Source organism: Periplaneta americana, chromosome 6, assembly GCF_040183065.1.
Source record: "Periplaneta americana isolate PAMFEO1 chromosome 6, P.americana_PAMFEO1_priV1, whole genome shotgun sequence".
In the NCBI taxonomy this organism is placed as follows: Eukaryota; Metazoa; Arthropoda; class Insecta; order Blattodea; family Blattidae; genus Periplaneta; species Periplaneta americana.
In genome coordinates this window covers 29,959,033-29,984,067 of record NC_091122.1, presented here as the reverse complement: position 1 = coordinate 29,984,067, position 25,035 = coordinate 29,959,033, and the positions used below count along the sequence as shown (strand labels likewise).

The following is a 25,035-nucleotide window of genomic DNA, read 5'->3' as shown; positions in this document are numbered from 1 at the left end:
TTTATTTTAATGATTGTAATGTAATTTATTTAAAAATAATACATTTTTATTCAATTTCTTACATTTATTTTGCTTTATTTTCTTTCAGTTTAATTAACCAATTAAGTTATTTTTTTTATTTTAACTTCATTTATTTTAGTTTAGTTTAATATAATGTAATTCAATTTGTTTTAATTTAATTTATCTGAAATTATGTTGTATTAATTATTTTAAATATAATTAATTTTAATTAATATTATTCAACTTAATTTAGTTTAGCTTTATTTGCGTTGTTTGAATTAAAATGAATTAATATAAATCAATTTGAATTTAATTTATTTTAATTTGATTTCAATTTAATTCTATTTTATTTTAATTTGCTAATTAATTTTAATTAATACTAAATCTTATTTTAACTTAGTTTAATTTAATTTAATAAGTTATTTTAACTTAATTGATTTTAATTTGTAGTAGTTCATTTATTTTATTTTAATGTAATTTATTTAAAAATAATACACTTTTATTCAAGTTGTTGCATTTATTTTAGTTTATTTTGTTTTATTTTATTTCAGTTTAGTTTAAATTATATTAATTGTATTTACTTATTTTACTTTAATTTATTACACTTTAAATTATTTTATTTTTATTTACTACATCTTAATTTCATTCATTTTTAATTTAATTTATTTCAATTTTAATTAAGTTATTTTATTTTATATTAATTTATTTGATTTTATTTTAACTTAACATATTTAATTTTCACATATTTCATATCTTTTTAAATTACTTTATTCTTACTTAGTTTATTTTGTTTTATTCTGTATAAATTTATTTTAGTTTAATTTACTTTAACTACAAATAATTTGTATTTTATTTTGTTCAGCTTAACTTATATCATTTAAATTTATATTATTTTATTACATTTCCCTGTATTTTAATTCAATTTATTTCATTTCGATTTATTTTCTTTTATTTCAATTTACTTTAATTTGTTGGATTTTAATTTATTTTATCGTAGTTTACTTTATTTCATTTTAATTTACTTTAATACATTTTGATTTTTAATGTATTTTAATTGAACATATTTTTTTCTATTTTTTTTAATTTACTTAATTTTTATTACATTTTATTTTATTAAATTAATTTTAATTTATTCCAATTTAATTTTTTCTGGCCACTTTCAATCTGACACCAACCCCAGCCAGTACAAAGTTTTTTTTTTTTTTTTTTTTTTTTTTTTTTTTTTTTTTTTTTTTTTTTTTTTTACGAACAACTCGCAGAAATTGACCCAGCATTTTGCGCACCCCAGCGATGAACGAGGAATGCAAAGCAGCCAACTTCGATTTACGTTACAATTACACAAGGGGAGCAATCCATGGTTTTCACCAGGTGACCAGTGATTGTGCGTGTGTAATCTGTGGACTGCATTGCCCGCTATATCATCAACATTACCGCTGTCGTACTACGCTAAAAATGAGTGACAAAGAACTGTGTACAATATACTCACAATACTCAATATATACAATGTGTTTATTAAATCTATTATTATTTAATTTATTCTACTTTCAATTATTTTAATTTATTATAATTAATATGATAATTTATTTCCATTTAATTAGTTTATCTTATATATTTAATTTTAATTCTTTTTAATTTAATTTATTTTAAATTATTTTACTATAATTTAATTTAATTTAACTTGGTTTATTTTTTTTATTTTATCATTTATTTTAACTTATTTTTTTATTTTAACTTAATTCACTTTATTTAATTTATTTCAATTCAATTGATTTTAATGTATTTTAATTTATATTACTTTATTTTATTTTAATGCAATTTATTTTACTTTAATATATTTTAATTTGTTTTTAGTTTAATTTAATTCAAGTGTTTTAATTTAATTTATCTAAAATTATGTTATATTAACTATTTTAAATGTAATTAATTTTAATTTGATTTAATTTTGTTTAATTTACTTTATTTTAGTTTAATTTAATTCATTTTAATTAAATTTATTTGAATGTAATTTATTTTAATTCGATTTATTTTACTTATTTATTTTAATAAATGTTATTACATCTTATTTTAACTTAGTTTAATTTAATTTGATTAAAATTATTTTAGTTTAGTTTAATTTAATTTTAAAAAAGTCCTGCGTCAATGTGACCCGAACCCATACTCTTCAACGGAAGAACTTCTAGAAAGAATAGTGGGAATCAAAGAGAATAATGTATATGTCTCTTCAAAAATGCCTGTATCTTTTTCAGGCAGTTTCATATTTTCTCAGTTGTAAGATTTCTATGAGATTCATCAGCATAGACAAGGCGAAGTTCTTGCCTTAATTATTGAGGTTTACAAAATATTAGAGGGTACTGTAAGCTTTCTAATCCATCGCAAAGGGAAGTCTCTAACACACGAGAACTCTTCAAATTTTGTTGCATCAGCAAGGCTGAGATGTACTGCAGCCTTGAAATTTCAGAAGCATTTCCTTTAAAATAGTGTCCGATGTTTTATAATATAGGTTTAAAAATAGTCGCGAAAAAGCCGTACATCCTGGCAAATTTATGGTGAAATGTAAGGTATTTGCTACGAAGCTGCTTATATGGATGAGTTGAAAACAAGAATATGAATGTAGTGTAGTGAAATCACCAGCAGTACTTAATTGGAAATGTTAAAAAGTTATTTCTATTGCGTCTTCATCAGTGCCAGATCGTAAATGGGAAACATTTCGAATATTTAATTAATTGAACTTTCGTTGTATTGACTCAGAGAAATTAATTTATTCGTTTGAGAGAAATTACTAACAATTTTATTCTCAATTATATGTGCCAAATATGGAAGTTAAACAATTCAATTTGTAATAAAATTGTGATACGAGATATGTATTGTTTGTAAATTCAACAAGTTCTACAAACGTCAAATTAAATTAAAAGAATGGGATCTTCGGTTGACTTCCATATGAAGATTTTCTTTCGGATAGTATAAAGAAAAACATAGGATGTAATTTAAAAATGCTTGTGGTGACGTCACGACTCGGACTACAATGATATTAAAGATGGTTTGTTTCTGTGTAAAAGTGACTTTTAAAATATAAGATTTGACGTATTCGAGTGTTTTTCGAAAAAAAAAATGTTTAAATGTAAAGACAATATGCAAAACTCATCGAACACACTGTATACATAACATAATGTAGGATTAATCTATAATAATAATAAATCTGTAGCCAAAAATTTTCTGGTAATTTTCGATTTTCCAAAAATAATTGGTGTTGACATGTATAATTAACCATCCTGAAACCGAAAATCGCTTTTTTTTTTTTTTAATTTTTGTTTGTATGTCTGTCTGTCTGAATGTTTGTTACCTTTTCAAGCGATAATGGCTGAACCGATTTATATGAAAATTGGAATATAAATTAAGTTCGTTGTAACTTAGATTTTAGGCTATATGGCATTCAAAATACTTTATTTAAAAGGGGGTTATAAGGGGCCCTGAATTAAATAAATCGAAATATCTCGCTTATTATTGATTTTCATGAAAAATGTTACATAACAAAAGTTCTGCAAAATAATTTCCGATAAGTTTTATTCTATACAAAATTTTGATAGGACTGATATTTAATGAGATAAATGAGTTTTAAAATTACAATAACAATGCCATCTAAGGCGCTGTACTGAAATAAAAACAAATGACTTCCTCTATAAGGGGCCTTGGACAACAACAATCGAAAGCTATTAAACATAGCCTAAGAGAATGTTTCTGTGTTTGTATGAAGTAGTATCGGAAGCTAATAAATTGTTTAATTATCATTTCACCATTGGAAAGTGTAGTTTCTCTAGATGGACATAATTCTACAGTGTTATTACAGTAACTTCTGAAACATAAGCAAGTAATATAAAGTATACACATTAAAACTAAATGATATGTCAATCTTCATTAAACTATGGTAAACTATGTAATAACAATTAAGAACCATGTTAAAGGAATTGTCATTGCACCAAATGATTGCTCTCTGGACCAAAATGACCGCATTTTAATTATTTAAATACAATTTAAATTAATAATAATAATAATAATAATAATAATAATAATAATAATAATAATAATAATAATGATTTGTTTAACCTGGCAGAGTTAAGGCCATACGGCCTTCTCTAACACTCAACCAGGAGTAAAGACTGCGTTACAAAAACACTACAAATTTACAAATTACACTACAATTTTACACACAAAACTGAATAAGATAATAATAATAATAAAATATAAACAACAAATAAGAAGAAATCAGACATAATATATAACATACAGAAAGAAAGAAAAAAGCATAATAATATGTGAACAGCAGGTCAAAATAAATGAGGCATACAAAAAAAAATTATTCATAATAATAATAATAATAATAAAAATAAAAAATAAGAATAGTAATAATGATAATAATAATAATAATAATAATAATAATAATAATACTAATAGTAGTAATAAAATAGTGCAGTACAAAGTAAACAGTGAATACAATATTTCTAAGTACACACAATAAGGAAAATTAAGATTATATATAGCTCAACTTATCACATTAGAAATATAACATTATCGGAAAATATGAAAACAAAAATATAAAATAAGTTGAATATCATTAGAACATAAAAAAATGTGAATACGTGGAAACATGCAATACAACACTTGTCATAATAGTAAGTTAGTTTGGCAACTCGTCATAAGATAATTTTCTAACTTGGATTTGAAAGAATTCAATGTTCGGCAGCCCTTGACTTCAGGCGGCAGAGAGTTCCAGTGACGAGAGGTAGCAACAGTGAAGGATGAGGAATACAGAGACGATGTGTGAAGTGGAATTTCTAGCGTGTTATCGCGTTGTGATCGAGTATTAATATTATGATAGCGAGAGAGAGTATGAAATCGAGCGAATAAATAAGTAACATATTAAACGATTTATCCTTCTATCAAACACGAATGTTCCCTGGATCAAACGTCCTATTTTAGTTATGTAATTACTTTATATTTATTTCTAACAGGTGCAGCGGAGCGCACGGGTACGGCTAGTACATTAAATTGGTCAGGAGACAAAAGAATACGTAGTGTCTGAAAAACAACTTTTCAACTTTGTGAATGTATAATAGAGTATACAGTACTTCTGGTAAAATAATATTGAGCCAGCTAACTTACCTTTGCAGGGATGGCTGCTTCAACAGAAGCAATGACGATACGTTTCGCAAGTCAAGTAGTGCTGTAAAATTGACACTATGTACTTCACTTGAATAGCTAGCCCTGGTCTCTCTCTCTATTGCATCTATTCTATTTAATCTATTCTGTCGAAAAATTGCCAAAAAGGACTGTTTGTGTGAGATTATTTTTTTCTAAAAGGAGAACTAAGAGACTAAATTTCACAGTCCTTGTTCCTTCAAATCTATTAATTTTAGGACCAAACTTTTTTGTTGGTTTTAGGAATACTACCACATCTCAAAATATTAGACATTTTTTCTTAACGCCATGTGTATACATCACATTTCATCACTCAAATTATTTTCATTTCTCTGATTATAAGTGAAACTATTTAAAATAAAAGCTTATCAATTGTATCACGACAGCTTCCTATTAAGGTAGGTGTCCCTGATATGGCCATGCTAAGGTTTGAGAATTTTTCTAGCCGCCATTTTGAAAAAAAAAGTAAACCACTTTTTTCTTACTCGTTCTCAGTCTAATGGACTTTCTTAAAACAATTTCCTTTCCCCATAAAAATATCTTTAATTGTCCAAAAAAAGTCCCAAATTCCAAAAGTCTACCTAGTGGCCATATCAGGAACATGTGCACATGGTATGGCCACCCTTGTTCCACGTTCTACAAATCGTGATTGTTTTCAGTTTGATAGCACAGTTGTGTTAAAATTAAATAATTTTGGTGTAAAATGAATAAAAATGACACTTAATAATCTTTTTTATAATTCAAAAGTGTAGTCAAAACAGGTTTTTCCATAAACAATTAAGTTGTTTTTCTTAAAATACAAAATTTTTGCGTAATCCCAGCTATAAGGCATGTAAATTTGTCAGGTGAAAAAATAAAAGTGAAATGAACTTGATATGGCCATGGTGCATTTGATATGGTCATTTCAGGAGCAGGTAAGCTTTCACGAAAATCGTTTGATTATGAACAACTCGTAAAAGATATGCCATCAACTACAACACCAATCAACAGAACATTAAAAGCTGAATAGAGTACGATGGTTTTTATGAAAAAAGTCTTTGATAAACATGCATAAAACAAAGGAGACTTACCAGAGAAAAATAAGATGAGGTCACATGAAAACCGCAAAACAGGCAACTGACGCCATATTGCCATACATACCATACCAGGATGCCCTTTCACTGGATGCTGCTGCAATTTAGCGGATTTTTTGGTTAACTAAATCACAATAGGGGGGTGGCCATATCAGGAACATGGCCTTAACAGGAGCACCCACCTTAATTTACTTCCATTAAAACAATTTATGCCGCATAGGAATCATGTAAAAATTAGTATGTGCGAGATCGTGCGTATTTGCTTGTTTTACGCACAGAACCAATATGCGGTAAGTGTGAAATACCACATTCAGTATTCCCAACGTAACACACATAACAATTTCCCTCTTCTTACCGCTTAAGCGCGACATTCATTTTACTGCTTTAAGCTTTTAACATATTATTTTTAGAGACGTTTAACATAGTAATAATTATAAATTGGAAACTTACCACTGCAATTTCACCTAAATTGCAATGTTAATTATTGTTTTTAAATATTTGCAAAAATTAAGTAAAGTCTATTACTCCATGAAACTTATTGCATTCCTGATACAAGTAACATTAAGGAAGCCGTGAAAAAATCAACGAGATTACAGATGCCTATGTTATTACTGCAATATGTTATATAAATAATATTGTTAAATTATTAAAATGAAAAATAAATCATTACATAACCTTACCGTTTGTTTTAAGTTCGCATTTATAGACTGGAGGAAAAAAAAGGCCGAGACGTATATCACGGCCTGCTGGAGTATAGTAAACACAGAAAACATTTTACAGCAACAATGTGGAAGAATGATATTTTGGTGTTCCGAAGTTGGCGTCATTAAACAGAAACCAACATGGAGATTTCATTGCAACTAATTAGAAATTCGTCTTTCAGGTATGTAATAAACGTCAACATACCGCTCTTGTAACGTATATTACTATTTTATACATGACGTAAATTACGTCTAACTTACTTAAAATTGGCCTATGTATCTTTTAATTTATGCGGCCAATTCTGCAATAAAAATACTGCTACCTAACATTGGAAGTGGGTAAAAATAAAAAGATATGAAATAATACTGATTTCTTATTATATTTTATACGTCTTTATTGGTATAGAGTTTTAGTGTTCCTCATTAAGACCACGAAGTATTTGTAGTGAAATGGAAGGAGGGAAGAAAGTTTTTGGACACAATCTCCTATTCGAATAGGCAATAGATAACATACTGTACTCTTGTTCAGTCGCATAACATAGTAACTCAGACGTCTCCAAAATGTACTCGCGAGTAAGCCCCTGAACGGAACCGAAGCCAGTACGTAATGAGCGCGCTCCGCCTCACCCATCCCCACCTGTACTGTACTCAATGTTTATGCGTAAACGAAGAGCAGTGGTGGACTGCCATTATCATTGTGTTGGTCGGCGTGTTCCACCTTTTCACAATGCCTTCTAATCATGGACGTAGTACATTCAAGGATGAATAGGAAGAGAATTTTTTTTTGAGTTAGTGGGAAGATGTGAAATGCTTAATTTGTTCGAAAATTCTTAAGGGTGTGTTAAAATTCAACATGCGACGACAATACTCGACTCTTCACAAACAATATCATACAATTACAGGCATGTTGGACATGTGAAAATAATTTATTTTGGGTCTATCTGTATGACTGTTGGTTATACATAATAATCAGTACATTACAATACGTTTACACTCAGTTCCGCATGACAAACATATAGTTTTTCGTTTAATTTTAGGTGAAATGCGTAGGCCTACAAATATTTTGATAAATATAAAACAAGAAAATACAAACACAAATCACACACGTGTCCTCAGTCTTAAACAAAAAAGCTTTTGCTAGCTATGTTTTAGCTTGGAATATTTGAAAATCAATGAAGCCCTTTACATAAGCATCATTTGTAAAATCGTGCATACAGGACGTTACTAAAATACTGTGTCCAGAACAAAGTCAAAGTTTAAGAAAATTAAAATGTTTCCAATTACAGTTCGGAGAAGGAATTTCAAGACTGCAAATGTAATTGAATCTGAAGTCGAAACCACAATTGTTTGCAGCTGACTCACTTGCATTGCACGAAACCACAGATAGAAATAACAAAGCTCACCTAGCCATTTTCATCCGAGGAGTTAATGAACATTTTACTGTGTCTGAATGTCCTCTAGATGTAATTACAAAATACAACTGGAGAAGATATTTTCCAGGCCCTGAAAGGCACCATAGAACAGAAACGTATATTTCTTATTCTTTTGATGTTATTATTTGTAAATTTAAACAGATCGTTACCGCGATCCCCCACTGGTCGCTCCTATCTGTTAAAGTACGAGTCTCTTCCCCTTCTCTAGCCTTACATCACACTGTGTTCGGCGGGCAGCATCGAGAGCACGAATGACGATACGCTTTTTGGAGACCTCTGCAGTAACTACATAAAACTCCTTCAACAGTACAGAAAACGACAAACAATACACTTCTCACTCATAATACACATGATACGGTAGAGTGTTATCGACACAGGATGACTTTTCCAAGGCTCAACCACCTCATACACTACTGAAAACTACTTTTCACATTTACATCGTATCAAATTGTATGAAAAGGAATTTAAATACTAATGGAAAAACACATCTGTCTTAAATGTTCTCACTTGTTCACTGGTCACACAGCCAATGCTCACCTTTAGAGAATCAGAAAATTGTATAAGGCTGGTAGAATAGTCAATACCGTCAATTCTCACAGCTATAGTCCATACAAATGATGTAATCCTTAACGAGGTAGTACCTCGTTTATATTTTTGCTGTGCTTTAGTTTAAAGTCAAGTCACTGCAACTATCTACGAACGATCTATGTTACTTCTACAATGTTCTTTGAATAGTTTTATAGTGGAATATAGTTGTATTTCAAGAACATACTTATGGGAAATGGCAGTACTCAAGATTCACTATTCCCAGAGATCACTCTTTTTGTTGCTGGGTTGCTGTCACTGAAGTAAGGATGAGTCATCGCATGTTCAGCCGGTAATGTCAGTTCAGGATTGCAGACCAACAGGAGCTGCAAAGAAAACCAAAGTTAGTTCTACTAGTACTAGCAATAACAGTGGTAGAGGCAGCAGTAGTGATAGCAATAGTAAAACACTATTCCGCCGACATTCTAGCCTCCATAACTCCGCAGTACGTGTACTGAGAAGAAACCCGACGAGTGCGTTGAATAGAGCTCCTTGTACTCTTTCTTTAGTGCAAAAGGACAACACTCTATCCCCGCGCGTTTGGCCGGGACACCCAGGCAAATTAAAAAAAAATTGTCATTTTGACCTTCCGAAACACAACCTCCTCTACACAAGGCGAACGGAGCAGTTTAGAGACCCGCCATTTTAGATGTAGCATTATCGCATGGTCAGTAATAATCACCGCTAAAATCCAGCAAATCCGTCGCACTTTTTTCTAGCCTTATCTTTTTGGGTACCTAAAATATTTGGGTCTCTAATTCCGGAAATAATGGCCATAGCGAGGAACGGGTTGCGGCCCTGTATTCTCCCTTGACTTACTTCTTACACGATAGCATCAAAATGGGAATACCGAGGGCAAACTGATTTTCGAGAAAAAAAGAGGAAGGGTTTAAACCCCCATTCCGCCGACATTCTAGCCGCCATAACCCCGCAATACGTGTACTGAGAAAAAATCCGACGAGTGCGTTGAATAGAGCCCCTCGAACTGTATCTCTAGTGTAAAGGACAACTCTCTATCCCCTTGCGTTTGGACGGGAGAGTCCGGCAAAATTTAAAAAAATGGTCATTTTGAACTTCCAAACAGAACTTTCTTTACACTAGGAGAACGGAGCGGTTTAGAGGCCCGCCATTTTTTGCTGTAACATACTCGCATGGTCAGTAATAATCACCGATAAAATGCAGAAAATCCGGCGCATTTTTTTCTAGCCTTATTTTATTGGGTACCTCAAATATTTGGGTCTCTAATTCCGGAAATAATGGCCAGAGCGAGGAACGAGATGCGGCCCTGTATTCCGCCATGACTTACTTCTTACACGATAGCATCAAAATGGGAATCGCGAGCACAAACCGATTTTCGAGAAAAAAAGGGGAAGGGTTTAAACCCGAATCCGCCGACATTCTAGCCGCCATAACCCCGCAATACGTGTACTGAGAAAAAATCCGACGAGTACGTGGAATAGAGCTACTCGAACTCTATCTCTAGTGTAAAGGACAACTCTCTATCCCCGTGCGTTTGGACGGGAGAGTCAGGCAAAATTTCAAAAAATGGTCATTTTGACCTTCCAAAACAGAACTTTCTCTACAAAAGGAGAACGCAGCGGTTTAGAGGTCCGTCATTTTTGCTGTAGCATCCTCGCATGGTCAGTAATATTTACCACTAACATCCAGCAAATCCGTTGCACTTTTTTCTAGCCTTATTATTATGGGTACCTAAAATAGCTGGGTCTCTATTTCCGGAAATAATGGCCACAGCGAGGAACGGGTTGCGGCCCTGTATTCCCCCTTGACTTACTTCTTACACCATAGCATCAAAATGGAAATCCCGAGCGCAAACTGATTTTCGAGAAAAAAAGAGGAAAGGTTTAAACCGCCATTCCGCCGACATTCCAGCCGCCATAACCCCGCAATACGTGTACTGAGAAAAAACGAACTACATCTCTAGGGTAAAGGACAATTCTGTATCCCCGTGCGGTTGGACGGGAGAGTCAGGCAAAATTTAAAAAAATGGTCATTTTGAACTTCAAAAACAGAACTTTCTTTACACTAGGAGAACAGAGTGGTTTAGAAGAACGCCATTTTTTGCTGTAACATCCTCGCATTGTCAGTAATAATCACCGCTAAAATCCAGAAAAGCGTCGCACGTTTTTCCTGCCTTATTTTTTTGGGTTCCTAAAATACTTGGGTCTTTAATTCCGAAAATAATGGCCATAGGGAGGAACGGGTTGCGGCCCTGTATACCCCCTTGACTTACTTCTTACACGATAGCATCAAAATGGGAATCGCGAGCACAAACTGATTGTCGAGAAAAAAAGAGGAAGGGGTTAAACCCCCATTCCGCCGACATTCTAGCCCCCATAACCCCGCAATACGTGTACTGAGAAAAAATCCGACGAGTGCGTTGAATAGAGCTACTCGAACTCTATCTCTAGTGTAAAGGACAACTCTCTATCCCCGTGCGTTTGGACGGGAGAGTCAGGCAAAATTTCAAAAAATGGTCATTTTGACCTTCCAAAACAGAACTTTCTCTACACAAGGAGAAAGGAGCAGTTTACAGACCCGTCATTTTAGCTGTAGCATCCTCGCAAGGTCAGTAATAAACACCGCTAAAATCCAGGAAATCCTTCGCACTTTTTTCCTGCCTTATTTTTTGGGGTACCTAAAATATTTGGGTCTCTAATTCCGAAAATAATGGCCAGAGCGAGGAACGAGATGCAGCCCTGTATTCCCACTTGACTTACTTCTTACACGATAGCATCAAAATGGGAATCGCGAGCACAAACTGATTGTCGAGAAAAAAAGGGGAGGGGTTTAAACCCCCATTCCGCCGACATTCTAGCCCCCATAACCCCGCAATACGTGTACTGAGAAAAAATCCGACGAGTGCGTTGAATGGAGCTCCTCGAACTTTATCTCTAGTGTAAAGGACAACTCTCTATCCCCGTGCGTTTGGACGGGAGAGTCCGGCAAAATTTAAAAAAATCGTCATTTTGACCTTCCAAAACAGAACATTCTCTACACAAGGAGAACGGAGCGGATTAGAAACCCGCCATTTTAGCTGTAGCATCCTCGCATGGTCAGTAATAATCACCGTTAAAATCCGGAAAAACCGTCGCAATTTTTTCTAGCCTTATGTTTTTGGGTACCTAAAATATTTGGGTCTTTATTCCGGAAATAATGGCCATATAGAGGAACGGGTTGCGGCCCTGTATTCCCCCTTGACTTACTTCTTACAAGATAGCATCAAAATGGGAAACGCGAGCACAAACTGATTGTCGAGAAAAAAAGAGGATGGGGTTAAACCCCCATTCCGCCGACATTCTAGCCGCCATAACCTCGCAACACGTGTAATGAGAAAAAATCCGACGAGTGCGTTGAATGGAGCTCCTCGAACTCTATCTCTAGTGTAAAGGACAACTCTGTATCCCCTTGCGTTTGGACGGGAGAGTCCGGCAAAATTTAAAAAAATGGTCATTTTGAACTTCCAAAACAGAACTTTCTTTACACTAGGAGAACGGAGCGGTTTAGAGGCCCGCCATTTTTTGCTGTAACATCCTCGCATGGTAAGTAATAATCACCGCTAAAATGCAGCAAATCCGTCGGACTTTTTTCTAGCCTTATTTTTTTGGGTACCTAAAATAGTTGGGTCCCTAATTCCGGAAATAATGGGCAGAGCATGGAACGAGATGCGCCTTTGTATTCCCCGTTGACTTACTTCTTACACGATAACATCAAAATGGGAATCGCGAGAACAAACTGATTTTCGAGAAAAAAAAGGGGAAGGGTTTAAACTCCCATTCCGCCGACATTCTAGCCGCCATAACCCCTCAATACGTGTACTGAGAAAAAATCCGACGAGTGCGTTGAATAGAGCTCCTCGAACTCTATCTCTAGTGTAAAGGACAACTCTCTATCCCCGTGCGTTTGGACGGGAGAGTCCGGCAAAATTTCAAAAAATGGTCATTTTGACCTTCCAAAACAGAACTCTCTATACACAAGGAGAACGGAAGAGTTTAGAGACCCGCCATTTTAGCTGTAGCATCCTCGCATGGTCAGTAATAATCACCGCTAAAATCCAGGAAATCCGTCGCACTTTTTTCCTGCCTTATTTTTTTGGGTTCCTAAAATATTTGGGTCTCTAATTCCGAAAATAATGGCCAGAGCGAGGAACGAGATGCGGCCCTGTGTTATCCCTTGACTTACTTCTTACACGATAACATCAAAATGGTAATCGCGAGCACAAATTGATTGTCGAGAAAAAAAGGGGAGGGGTTTAAACCCCCAATCCGCCGACATTCTAGCCCCCATAACCCCGTAATACGTGTACTGAGAAAAAATCCGACGAGTGCGTTGAATAGAGCTCCTCGAACTCTATCTCTAGTGTAAAGGACAACTATCTATCCCCGTGCGTTTGGACGGGAGAGTCCGGCAAAATTTCAAAAAATGGTCATTTTGACCTTCCAAAACAGAACATTCTCTACACAAGGAGAACGGAGCGGATTAGAGACCCGCCATTTTAGCTGTAGCATCCTCGCATGGTCAGTAATAATCACCGTTAAAATCCAGAAAAACCGTCGCAATTTTTTCTAGCCTTATCTTTTTGGGTACCTAAAATATTTGGGTCTTTATTCCGGAAATAATGGCCATATAGAGGAACGGGTTGCGGCCCCGTATTCCCCCTTGACTTACTTCTTACACGATAGCATCAAAATGGGAATCGCGAGCACAAACTGATTGTCGAGAAAAAAAGAGGAAGGGGTTAAACCCCCATTCCGCCGACATTCTAGCCCCCATAACCCCGCAATACGTGTACTGAGAAAAAATCCGACGAGTGCGTTGAATAGAGCTACTCGAACTCTATCTCTAGTGTAAAGGACAACTCTCTATCCCCGTGCGTTTGGACGGGAGAGTCAGGCAAAATTTCAAAAAATGGTCATTTTGACCTTCGAGAACAGAACTTTCTCTACACATGGAGAAAGGAGCACTTTAGAGACCCGCCATTTTAGCTGTAGCATCATCGCATGGTCAGTAATAATCATCGCTAAAATCCAGGAAATCCGTCGCACTTTTTTCCTGCCTTATTTTTTTGGGTTCCTAAAATATTTGGGTCTCTAATTCCGAAAATAATGGCCAGAGCGAGGAACGAGATGCGGCCCTGTATTCCCCCTTGACTTACTTCTTACACGATAGCATCAAAATGGGAATCGCGAGCACAAATTGATTGTCGAGAAAAAAAGGGGCGGGGTTTAACCCCCCATTCCGCCGACATTCTAGCCCCCATAACCCCGCAATACGTGTACTGAGAAAAAATCCGACGAGTGCGTTGAATAGAGCTCCTCGAACTCTATCTCTAGTGTAAAGCACAACTCTGTATCCCCTTGCGTTTGGACGGGAGATTCCGGCAAAATTAAAAAAAATGGTCATTTTGAACTTCCAAAACAGAACTTTCTTTACACTAGGAGAACGGAGCGGTTTAGAGGCCCGCCATTTTTTGCTGTAACATCCTCGCATGGAAAGTAATAGTCACCGCTAAAATGCAGCAAATCCGTCGCACTTTCTTCCTGCCTTATTTTTTTGGGTTCCTAAAATATTTGGGTCTCTAATTCCGAAAATAATGGCCAGAGCGAGGAACGAGATGCGGCCCTGTATTATCCCTTGACTTACTTCTTACACGATAGCATCAAAATGGGAATCGCGAGCACAAACTGATTGTCGAGAAAAAAAGGGGAGGGGTTTAAACCCCCAATCCGCCGACATTCTAGCCGCCATAACCCCTCAATACGTGTACTGAGAAAAAATCCGACGAGTGCGTTGAATAGAGCTCCTCGAACTCTATCTCTAGTGTAAAGGACAACTCTCTATCCCCGTGCGTTTGGACGGGAGAGTCAGGCAAAATTTCAAAAAATGGTCATTTTGACCTTCCAAAACAGAACTTTCTATACACAAGGAGAACGGAACAGTTTAGAGACCCGCCATTTTAGCTGTAGCATCCTCGCATGGTCAGTAATAATCACCTCTAAAATCCAGGAAATCCGTCGCACTTTCTTCCTGCCATTTTTTTTTGGGTTCCTAAAATATTTGGGTCTCTAATTCCGAAAATAATGGCCAGAGCGAGGAACGAGATGCGGCCCTGTATTCCCCCTTGACTTACTTCTTACACGATACCATCAAAATGGGAATCGCGAGCACAAACTGATTGTCGAGAAAAAAAGGGGAGGGTTAACCCCCATTCCGCCGACATTCTAGCCGCCATAACCCCTCAATACGTGTACTGAGAAAAAATCCGAAGAGTGCGTTGAATAGAGCTCCTCGAACCCTATCTCTAGTGTAAAGGACAACTCTCTATCCCCGTGCGTTTGGACGGGAGAGTCCGGCAAAATTTCAAAAAATGGTCATTTTGACCTTCCAAAACAGAACTCTCTATACACAAGGAGAACGGAAGAGCTTAGAGACCCGCCATTTTAGCTGTAGCATCCTCGCATGGTCAGTAATAATCACCGCTAAAATCCAGGAAATCCGTCGCACTTCTTTCCTGCCTTATTTTTTGGGTTCCTAAAATATTTGGGTCTCTAATTCCGAAAATAATGGCCACAGCGAGGAACGAGATGCGGCCCTGTATTAACCCTTGACTTACTTCTTACACGATAGCATCAAAATGGGAATCGCAAGCACAAACTGATTGTCGAGAAAAAAAGGGGAGGGGATTAAACCCCCAATCCGCCGACATTCTAGCCCCCATAACCCCGTAATACGTGTACTGAGAAAAAATCCGACGAGTGCGTTGAATAGAGCTCCTCGAACTCTATCTCTAGTGTAAAGCACAACTCTGTATGCCCTTGCGTTTGGACGGGAGAGTCCGGCAAAATTAAAAAAAAAATGGTCATTTTGAACTTCCAAAACAGAACTTTCTTTACACTAGGAGAACGGAGCGGTTTAGAGGCCCGCCATTTTTTGCTGTAACATCCTCGCATGGAAAGTAATAGTCACCGCTAAAATGCAGCAAATCCGTCGCACTTTCTTCCTGCCTTATTTTTTTGGGTTCCTAAAATATTTGGGTCTCTAATTCCGAAAATAATGGCCAGAGCGAGGAACGAGATGCGGCCCTGTATTATCCCTTGACTTACTTCTTACACGATAGCATCAAAATGGGAATCGCGAGCACAAACTGATTGTCGAGAAAAAAAGGGGAGGGGTTTAAACCCCCAATCCGCCGACATTCTAGCCGCCATAACCCCTCAATACGTGTACTGAGAAAAAATCCGACGAGTGCGTTGAATAGAGCTCCTCGAACTCTATCTCTAGTGTAAAGGACAACTCTGTATCCCCGTGCGTTTGGACGGGAGAGTCCGGCAAAATTTCAAAAAATGGTCATTTTGACCTTCCAAAACAGAACTCTCTATACACAAGGAGAACGGAAGAGCTTAGAGACCCGCCATTTTAGCTGTAGCATCCTCGCATGGTCAGTAATAATCACCGCTAAAATCCAGGAAATCCGTCGCACTTTTTTCCTGCCTTATTTTTTGGGTTCCTAAAATATTTGGGTCTCTAATTCCGAAAAAAATGACCACAGCGAGGAACGAGATGCGGCCCTGTATTATCCCTTGACTTACTTCTTACACGATAGCATCAAAATGGGAATCGCGAGCACAAACTGATTGTCGAGAAAAAGGGGAGGGGATTAAACCCCCAATCCGCCGACATTCTAGCCCCCATAACCCCGTAATACGTGTACTGAGAAAAAATCAGACGAGTGCGTTGAATAGAGCTCCTCGAACTCTATCTCTAGTGTAAAGGACAACTCTCTATCCCCGTGCGTTTGGACGGGAGAGTCAGGCAAAATTTCAAAAAATGGTCATTTTGACCTTCGAAAACAGAACTTTCTCTACACAAGGAGAAAGGAGCAGTTTAGAGACCCGTCATTTTAGATGTAGCATCCTCGCAAGGTCAGTAATAAACACCGCTAAAATCCAGGAAATCCTTCGCACTTTTTTCCTGCCTTATTTTTTGGGGTACCTAAAATATTTGGGTCTCTAATTCCGAAAATAATGGCCATAGCGAGGAACGGGTTGCGGCCCTGTATTCTCCCTTGACTTACTTCTTACACGATAGCATCAAAATGGGAATCGCGAGCACAAACTGATTGTCGAGAAAAAAAGAGGAAGGGGTTAAACCCCCTTTCCGCCGACATTCTAGCCGCCATAACCTCGCAACACGTGTACTGAGAAAAAATCCGACGAGTGCGTTGAATAGAGCTCCTCGAACTCCATCTCTAGTGTAAAGGACAACTCTGTATCCCGTTGCGTTTGGACGGGAGAGTCCGGCAAATTTTCAAAAAATGGTCATTTTGACCTTCGAAAACAGAACTTTCTCTACACAAGGAGAAAGGAGCACTTTAGAGACCCGCCATTTTAGCTGTAGCATCATCGCATGGTCAGTAATAATCACCGCTAAAATACAGGAAATCCGTCGCACTTTTTTCCTGCCTTATTTTTTTGGGTTCCTAAAATATTTGGGTCTCTAATTCCGAAAATAATGGCCAGAGCGAGGAACGAGATTCGGCCCTGTATTCCCCCTTGACTTACTTCTTACACGATAGCATCTAAATGGGAATCGCGAGCACAAATTGATTGTCGAAAAAAAAAGGGGCGGGGTTTAAACCCCCATTCCGCCGACATTCTAGCCCCCATAACCCCGCAATACGTGTACTGAGAAAAAATCCGACGAGTGCGTTGAATGGAGCTCCTCGAACTTTATCTCTAGTGTAAAGGACAACTCTCTATACCCGTGCGTTTGGACGGGAGAGTCCGGCAAAATTTCAAAAAATGGTCATTTTGACCTTCCAAAACAGAACATTCTCTACACAAGGAGAACGGAGCGGATAAGAAACCCGCCATTTTAGCTGTAGCATCCTCGCATGGTCAGTAATAATGACCGTTAAAATCCAGAAAACCCGTCGCAATTTTTTCTAGCCTTATCTTTTTGGGTACCTAAAATATTTGGATCTTTATTCCGGAAATAATGGCCATATAGAGGAACGGGTTGCGGCCCTGTATTCCCCCTTCACTTACTTCTTACAAGATAGCATCAAAATGGGAATCGCGAGCACAAACTGATTGTCGAGAAAAAAAGAGGATGGGGTTAAACCCCCATTCCGCCGACATTCTAGCCGCCATAACCTCGCAACACGTGTACTGAGAAAAAATCCGACGAGTGCGTTGAATAGAGCTCCTCGAACTCTATCTCTAGTGTAAAGGACAACTCTCTATCCCCGTGCGTTTGGACGGGAGAGTCCGGCAAAATTTCAAAAAATGGTCATTTTGACCTTCCAAAACAGAACTCTCAATACACAAGGAGAACGGAAGAGTTTAGAGACCCGCCATTTTAGCTGTAGCATCCTCGCATGGTCAGTAATAATCACCGCTAAAATCCAGGAAATCCGTCGCACTTTTTTCCTGCCTTATTTTTTTGGGTTCCTAAAATATTTGGGTCTCTAATTCCGAAAAAAATGGCCACAGCGAGGAACGAGATGCGGCCCTGTATTATCCCTTGACTTACTTCTTACACGATAGCATCTAAATGGGAATCGCGAGCACAAACTGATTGTCGAGAAAAAAAGGGGAGGGGTTTAAACCCCCAGTCCGCCGACATTCTAGCCCCCATAACCCCGTAATACGTGTACTGAGAAAAAATCCGACGAGTGCGTTGAATAGAGCTCCTCGAACTCTATCTCTAGTGTAAAGCACAACTCTGTATGCCCTTGCGTTTGGACGGGAGAGTCCGGCAAAATTAAAAAAAAATGGTCATTTTGAACTTCCAAAACAGAACTTTCTTTACACTAGGAGAACGGAGCGGTTTAGAGGCCCGCCATTTTTTGCTGTAACATCCTCGCATGGAAAGTAATAGTCACCGCTAAAATGCAGCAAATCCGTCGCACTTTCTTCCTGCCTTATTTTTTTGGGTTCCTAAAATATTTGGGTCTCTAATTCCGAAAATAATGGCCAGAGCGAGGAACGAGATGCGGCCCTGTATTATCCCTTGACTTACTTCTTACACGATAGCATCAAAATGGGAATCGCGAGCACAAACTGATTGTCGAGAAAAAAAGGGGAGGGGTTTAAACCCCCAATCCGCCGACATTCTAGCCGCCATAACCCCTCAATACGTGTACTGAGAAAAAATCCGACGAGTGCGTTGAATAGAGCTCCTCGAACTCTATCTCTAGTGTAAAGGACAACTCTGTATCCCCTTGCGTTTGGACGGGAGAGTCCGGCAAAATTTAAAAAAATGGTCATTTTGAACTTCCAAAACAGAACTTTCTTTACAGTAGGAGAACGGAGCGGTTTAGAGGCCCGCCATTTTTTGCTGTAACATCCTCGCATGGTCAGTAATAATCACCGCTAAAATGCAGCAAATCCGTCGGACTTTTTTCTAGCCTTATTTTTTTGGGTACCTAAAATAGTTGGGTCCCTAATTCCGGAAATAATGGGCAGAGCATGGAACGAGATGCGCCTTTGTATTCCCCGTTGACTTACTTCTTACACGATAACATCAAAATGGGAATCGCGAGAACAAACTGATTTTCGAGAAAAAAAAGGGGAAGGGTTTAAACTCCCATTCCGCCGACATTCTAGCCGCCATAAGCCCTCGATACGTGTACTGAGAAAAAATCCGACGAGTGCGTTGAATAGAGCTCCTCGAACTCTATCTCTAGTGTAAAGGACAACTCTCTATCCCCGTGCGTTTGGACGGGAGAGTCCGGCAAAATTTGAAAAAATGGTCATTTTGACCTTCCAAAACAGAACATTCTCTACACAAGGAGAACGGAGCGGATTAGAGACCCGCCATTTTAGCTGTAGCATCCTCGCATGGTCAGTAATAATCACCGTTAAAATCCAGAAAAACCGTCGCAATTTTTTCTAGCCTTATCTTTTTGGGTACCTAAAATATTTGGGTCTTTATTCCGGAAATAATGGCCATATAGAGGAACGGGTTGCGGCCCCGTATTCCCCCTTGACTTACTTCTTACACGATAGCATCAAAATGGGAATCGCGAGCACAAACTGATTGTCGAGAAAAAAAGAGGAAGGGGTTAAACCCCCATTCCGCCGACATTCTAGCCGCCATAACCTCGCAACACGTGTACTGAGAAAAAATCCGACGAGTGCGTTGAATAGAGCTCCTCGAACTCTATCTCTAGTGTAAAGGACAACTCTCTATCCCCGTGCGTTTGGACGGGAGAGTCCGGCAAAATTTCAAAAAATGGTCATTTTGACCTTCGAAAACAGAACTTTCTCTACACAATGAGAAAGGAGCAGTTTAGAGACCCGTCATTTTAGCTGTAGCATCCTCGCAAGGTCAGTAATAATCACCGCTAAAATCCAGGAAATCCTTCGCACTTTTTTCCTGCCTTATTTTTTGGGGTACCTAAAATATTTGGGTCTCTAATTCCGAAAATAATGGCCATAGCGAGGAACGGGTTGCGGCCCTGTATTCCCCCTTGACTTACTTCTTACACGATAGCATCAAAATGGGAATCGCGAGCACAAACTGATTGTCGAGAAAAAAAGGGGAGGGGTTTAAACCCCCATTCCGCCGACATTCTAGCCCCCATAACCTCGCAATACGTGTACTGAGAAAAAATCCGACGAGTGCGTTGAATAGAGCTCCTCGAACTCTATCTCTAGTGTAAAGGACAACTCTCTATCCCCGTGCGTTTGGACGGGAGAGTCAGGCAAAATTTCAAAAAATGGTCATTGTGACCTTCCAAAACAGAACTTTCTATACACAAGGAGAACGGAAGAGTTTAGAGACCCGATATTTTAGCTGTAGCATCCTCGCATGGTCAGTAATAATCACCGCTAAAATCCAGGAAATCCGTCGCACTTTTTTTCCGCCTTATCTTTTTGGGTTCCTAAAATATTTGGGTCTCTAATTCCGAAAATAATGGCCAGAGCGAGGAACGAGATGCGGCCCTGTATTCCCCCTTGACTTACTTCTTACACGATAGCATCAAAATGGGAATCGCGAGCACAAACTGATTGTCGAGAAAAAAAGGGAGGGGTTTAAACCCCCATTCCGCCGACATTCTAGCCCCCATAACCCCGCAATACGTGTACTGAGAAAAAATCCGACGAGTGCGTTGAATAGAGCTCCTCGAACTCTATCTCTAGTGCAAAAGGACAACTTTCTATCCCCGAGCGTTTGGACGGGAGAGTCCGGCAAAATTTCAAAAAATGGTCATTTTGACCTTCGAAAACAGAACTTTCTCTACACAAGGAGAAAGGAGCAGTTTAGAGACCCGTCATTTTAGCTGTAGCATCCTCGCAAGATCAGTAATAAACACCGCTAAAATCCAGGAAATCCTTCGCACTTTTTTCCTGCCTTATTTTTTGGGGTACCTAAAATATTTGGGTCTCTAATTCCGAAAATAATAGCCATAGCGAGGAACGGGTTGCGGCCCTGTATTCCCCCTTGACTTACTTCTTACACGATAGCATCAAAATGGGAATCGCGAGCACAAACTGATTGTCGAGAAAAAAAGGGGAGGGGTTTAAACCCCCAATCCGCCGACATTCTAGCCGCCATAACCCCTCAATACGTGTACTGAGAAAAAATCCGACGAGTGCGTTGAATAGAGCTCCTCGAACTCTATCTCTAGTGTAAAGGACAACTCTGTATCCCCTTGCGTTTGGACGGGAGAGTCCGGCAAAATTTAAAAAAATGGTCATTTTGAACTTCCAAAACAGAACTTTCTTTACAGTAGGAGATCGGAGCGGTTTAGAGGCCCGCCATTTTTTGCTGTAACATCCTCGCATGGTAAGTAATAATCACCGCTAAAATGCAGCAAATCCGTCGGACTTTTTTCTAGCCTTATTTTTTTGGGTACCTAAAATAGTTGGGTCCCTAATTCCGGAAATAATGGGCAGAGCATGGAACGAGATGCGCCTTTGTATTCCCCGTTGACTTACTTCTTACACGATAACATCAAAATGGGAATCGCGAGAACAAACTGATTTTCGAGAAAAAAAAGGGGAAGGGTTTAAACTCCCATTCCGCCGACATTCTAGCCGCCATAACCCCTCGATACGTGTACTGAGAAAAAATCCGACGAGTGCGTTGAATAGAGCTCCTCGAACTCTATCTCTAGTGTAAAGGACAACTCTCTATCTCCGTGCGTTTGGACGGGAGAGTCCGGCAAAATTTGAAAAAATGGTCATTTTGACCTTCCAAAACAGAACATTCTCTACACAAGGAGAACGGAGCGGATTAGAGACCCGCCATTTTAGCTGTAGCATCCTCGCATGGTCAGTAATAATCACCGTTAAAATCCAGAAAAACCGTCGCAATTTTTTCTAGCCTTATCTTTTTGGGTACCTAAAATATTTGGGTCTTTATTCCGGAAATAATGGCCATATAGAGGAACGGGTTGCGGCCCCGTATTCCCCCTTGACTTACTTCTTACACGATAGCATCAAAATGGGAATCGCGAGCACAAACTGATTGTCGAGAAAAAAAGAGGAAGGGGTTAAACCCCCATTCCGCCGACATTCTAGCCGCCATAACCTCGCAACACGTGTACTGAGAAAAAATCCGACGAGTGCGTTGAATAGAGCTCCTCGAACTCTATCTCTAGTGTAAAGGACAACTCTCTATCCCCGTGCGTTTGGACGGGAGAGTCCGGCAAAATTTCAAAAAATGGTCATTTTGACCTTCCAAAACAGAACATTCTCTACACAAGGAGAACGGAGCGGATTAGAGACCCGCCATTTTAGCTGTAGCATCCTCGCATGGTCAGTAATAATCACCGTTAAAATCCAGAAAAACCGTCGCAATTTTTTCTAGCCTTATCTTTTTGGGTACCTAAAATATTTGGGTCTTTATTCCGGAAATAATGGCCATATAGAGGAACGGGTTGCGGCCCCGTATTCCCCCTTGACTTACTTCTTACACGATAGCATCAAAATGGGAATCGCGAGCACAAACTGATTGTCGAGAAAAAAAGAGGAAGGGGTTAAACCCCCATTCCGCCGACATTCTAGCCGCCATAACCTCGCAACACGTGTACTGAGAAAAAATCCGACTAGTGCGTTGAATAGAGCTCCTCGACCTCTATCTCTAGTGTAAAGGACAACTCTGTATCCCCTTGCGTTTGGACGGGAGAGTCCGGCAAAATTTCAAAAAATGGTCATTTTGACCTTCGAAAACAGAACTTTCTCTACACAAGGAGAACGGAAGAGTTTAGAGACCCGCTATTTTAGCTGTAGCATCCTCGCATGGTCAGTAATAATCACCGCTAAAATCCAGGAAATCCGTCGCACTTTTTTTCCGCCTTATCTTTTTGGGTTCCTAAAATATTTGGGTCTCTAATTCCGAAAATAATGGCCAGAGCGAGGAACGAGATGCGGCCCTGTATTCCCCCTTGACTTACTTCCTACACGATAGCATCAAAATGGGAATCGCGAGCACAAACTGATTGTCGAGAAAAAAAGGGGAGGGGTTTAAACCCCCATTCCGCCGACATTCTAGCCCCCATAACCCCGCAATACGTGTACTGAGAAAAAATCCGACGAGTGCGTTGAATAGAGCTCCTCGAACTCTATCTCTAGTGTAAAGGACAACTCTCTATCCCCGTGCGTTTGGACGGGAGAGTCCGGCAAAATTTCAAAAAATGGTCATTTTGACCTTCCAAAACAGAACATTCTCTACACAAGGAGAACGGAGCGGATTAGAGACCCGCCATTTTAGCTGTAGCATCCTCGCATGGTCAGTAATAATCACCGTTAAAATCCAGAAAAACCGTCGCAATTTTTTCTAGCCTTATCTTTTTGGGTACCTAAAATATTTGGGTCTTTATTCCGGAAATAATGGCCATATAGAGGAACGGGTTGCGGCCCCGTATTCCCCCTTGACTTACTTCTTACACGATAGCATCAAAATGGGAATCGCGAGCACAAACTGATTGTCGAGAAAAAAAGAGGAAGGGGTTAAACCCCCATTCCGCCGACATTCTAGCCGCCATAACCTCGCAACACGTGTACTGAGAAAAAATCCGACGAGTGCGTTGAATAGAGCTCCTCGAACTCTATCTCTAGTGCAAAAGGACAACTTTCTATCCCCGAGCGTTTGGACGGGAGAGTCCGGCAAAATTTCAAAAAATGGTCATTTTGACCTTCGAAAACAGAACTTTCTCTACACAAGGAGAAAGGAGCAGTTTAGAGACCCGTCATTTTAGCTGTAGCATCCTCGCAAGGTCAGTAATAATCACCGCTAAAATCCAGGAAATCCTTCGCACTTTTTTCCTGCCTTATTTTTTGGGGTACCTAAAATATTTGGGTCTCTAATTCCGAAAATATTGGCCATAGCGAGGAACGGGTTGCGGCCCTGTATTCTCCCTTGACTTACTTCTTACACGATAGCATCAAAATGGGATTTGCGAGCACAAATTGATTGTCGAGAAAAAAAGGGGCGGGGTTTAAACCCCCATTCCGCCGACATTCTAGCCCCCATAACCCCGCAATACGTGTACTGAGAAAAAATCCGACGAGTGCGTTGAATAGAGCTCCTCGAACTCTATCTCTAGTGTAAAGCACAACTCTGTATGCCCTTGCGTTTGGACGGGAGAGTCCGGCAAAATTAAAAAAAATGGTCATTTTGAACTTCCAAAACAGAACTTTCTTTACACTAGGAGAACGGAGCGGTTTAGAGGCCCGCCATTTTTTGCTGTAACATCCTCGCATGGAAAGTAATAGTCACCGCTAAAATGCAGCAAATCCGTCGCACTTTTTTCTAGCCTTATTTTTTTGGGTACCTAAAATAGTTGGGTCCCTAATTCCATAAATAATGGCCAGAGCATGGAACGAGATGCGCCTTTGTATTCCCCGTTGACTTACTTCTTACACGATAACATCAAAATGGGAATCGCGAGAACAAACTGATTTTCGAGAAAAAAAGGGGAAGGGTTTAAACTCCCATTCCGCCGACATTCTAGCCGCCATAACCCCTCAATACGTGTACTGAGAAAAAATCCGACGAGTGCGTTGAATAGAGCTCCTC

The 25,035-nt window shown here is 38.6% G+C and overlaps 1 long non-coding RNA gene across 1 annotated transcript in view; it reads right to left on the bottom strand.

Moving 5' to 3' along the window:
• Window positions 1-7,333: 7,333 nt before the first annotated feature.
• LOC138701173 (uncharacterized) overlaps window positions 7,334-25,035 on the bottom strand; it is a 255,619-nt gene continuing 237,917 nt past the window's right edge. The window contains exon 4 of the long non-coding RNA XR_011332471.1: window positions 7,334-9,311. This is a non-coding gene — a long non-coding RNA (uncharacterized lncRNA). The remainder of the gene's footprint in view (window positions 9,312-25,035) is intronic.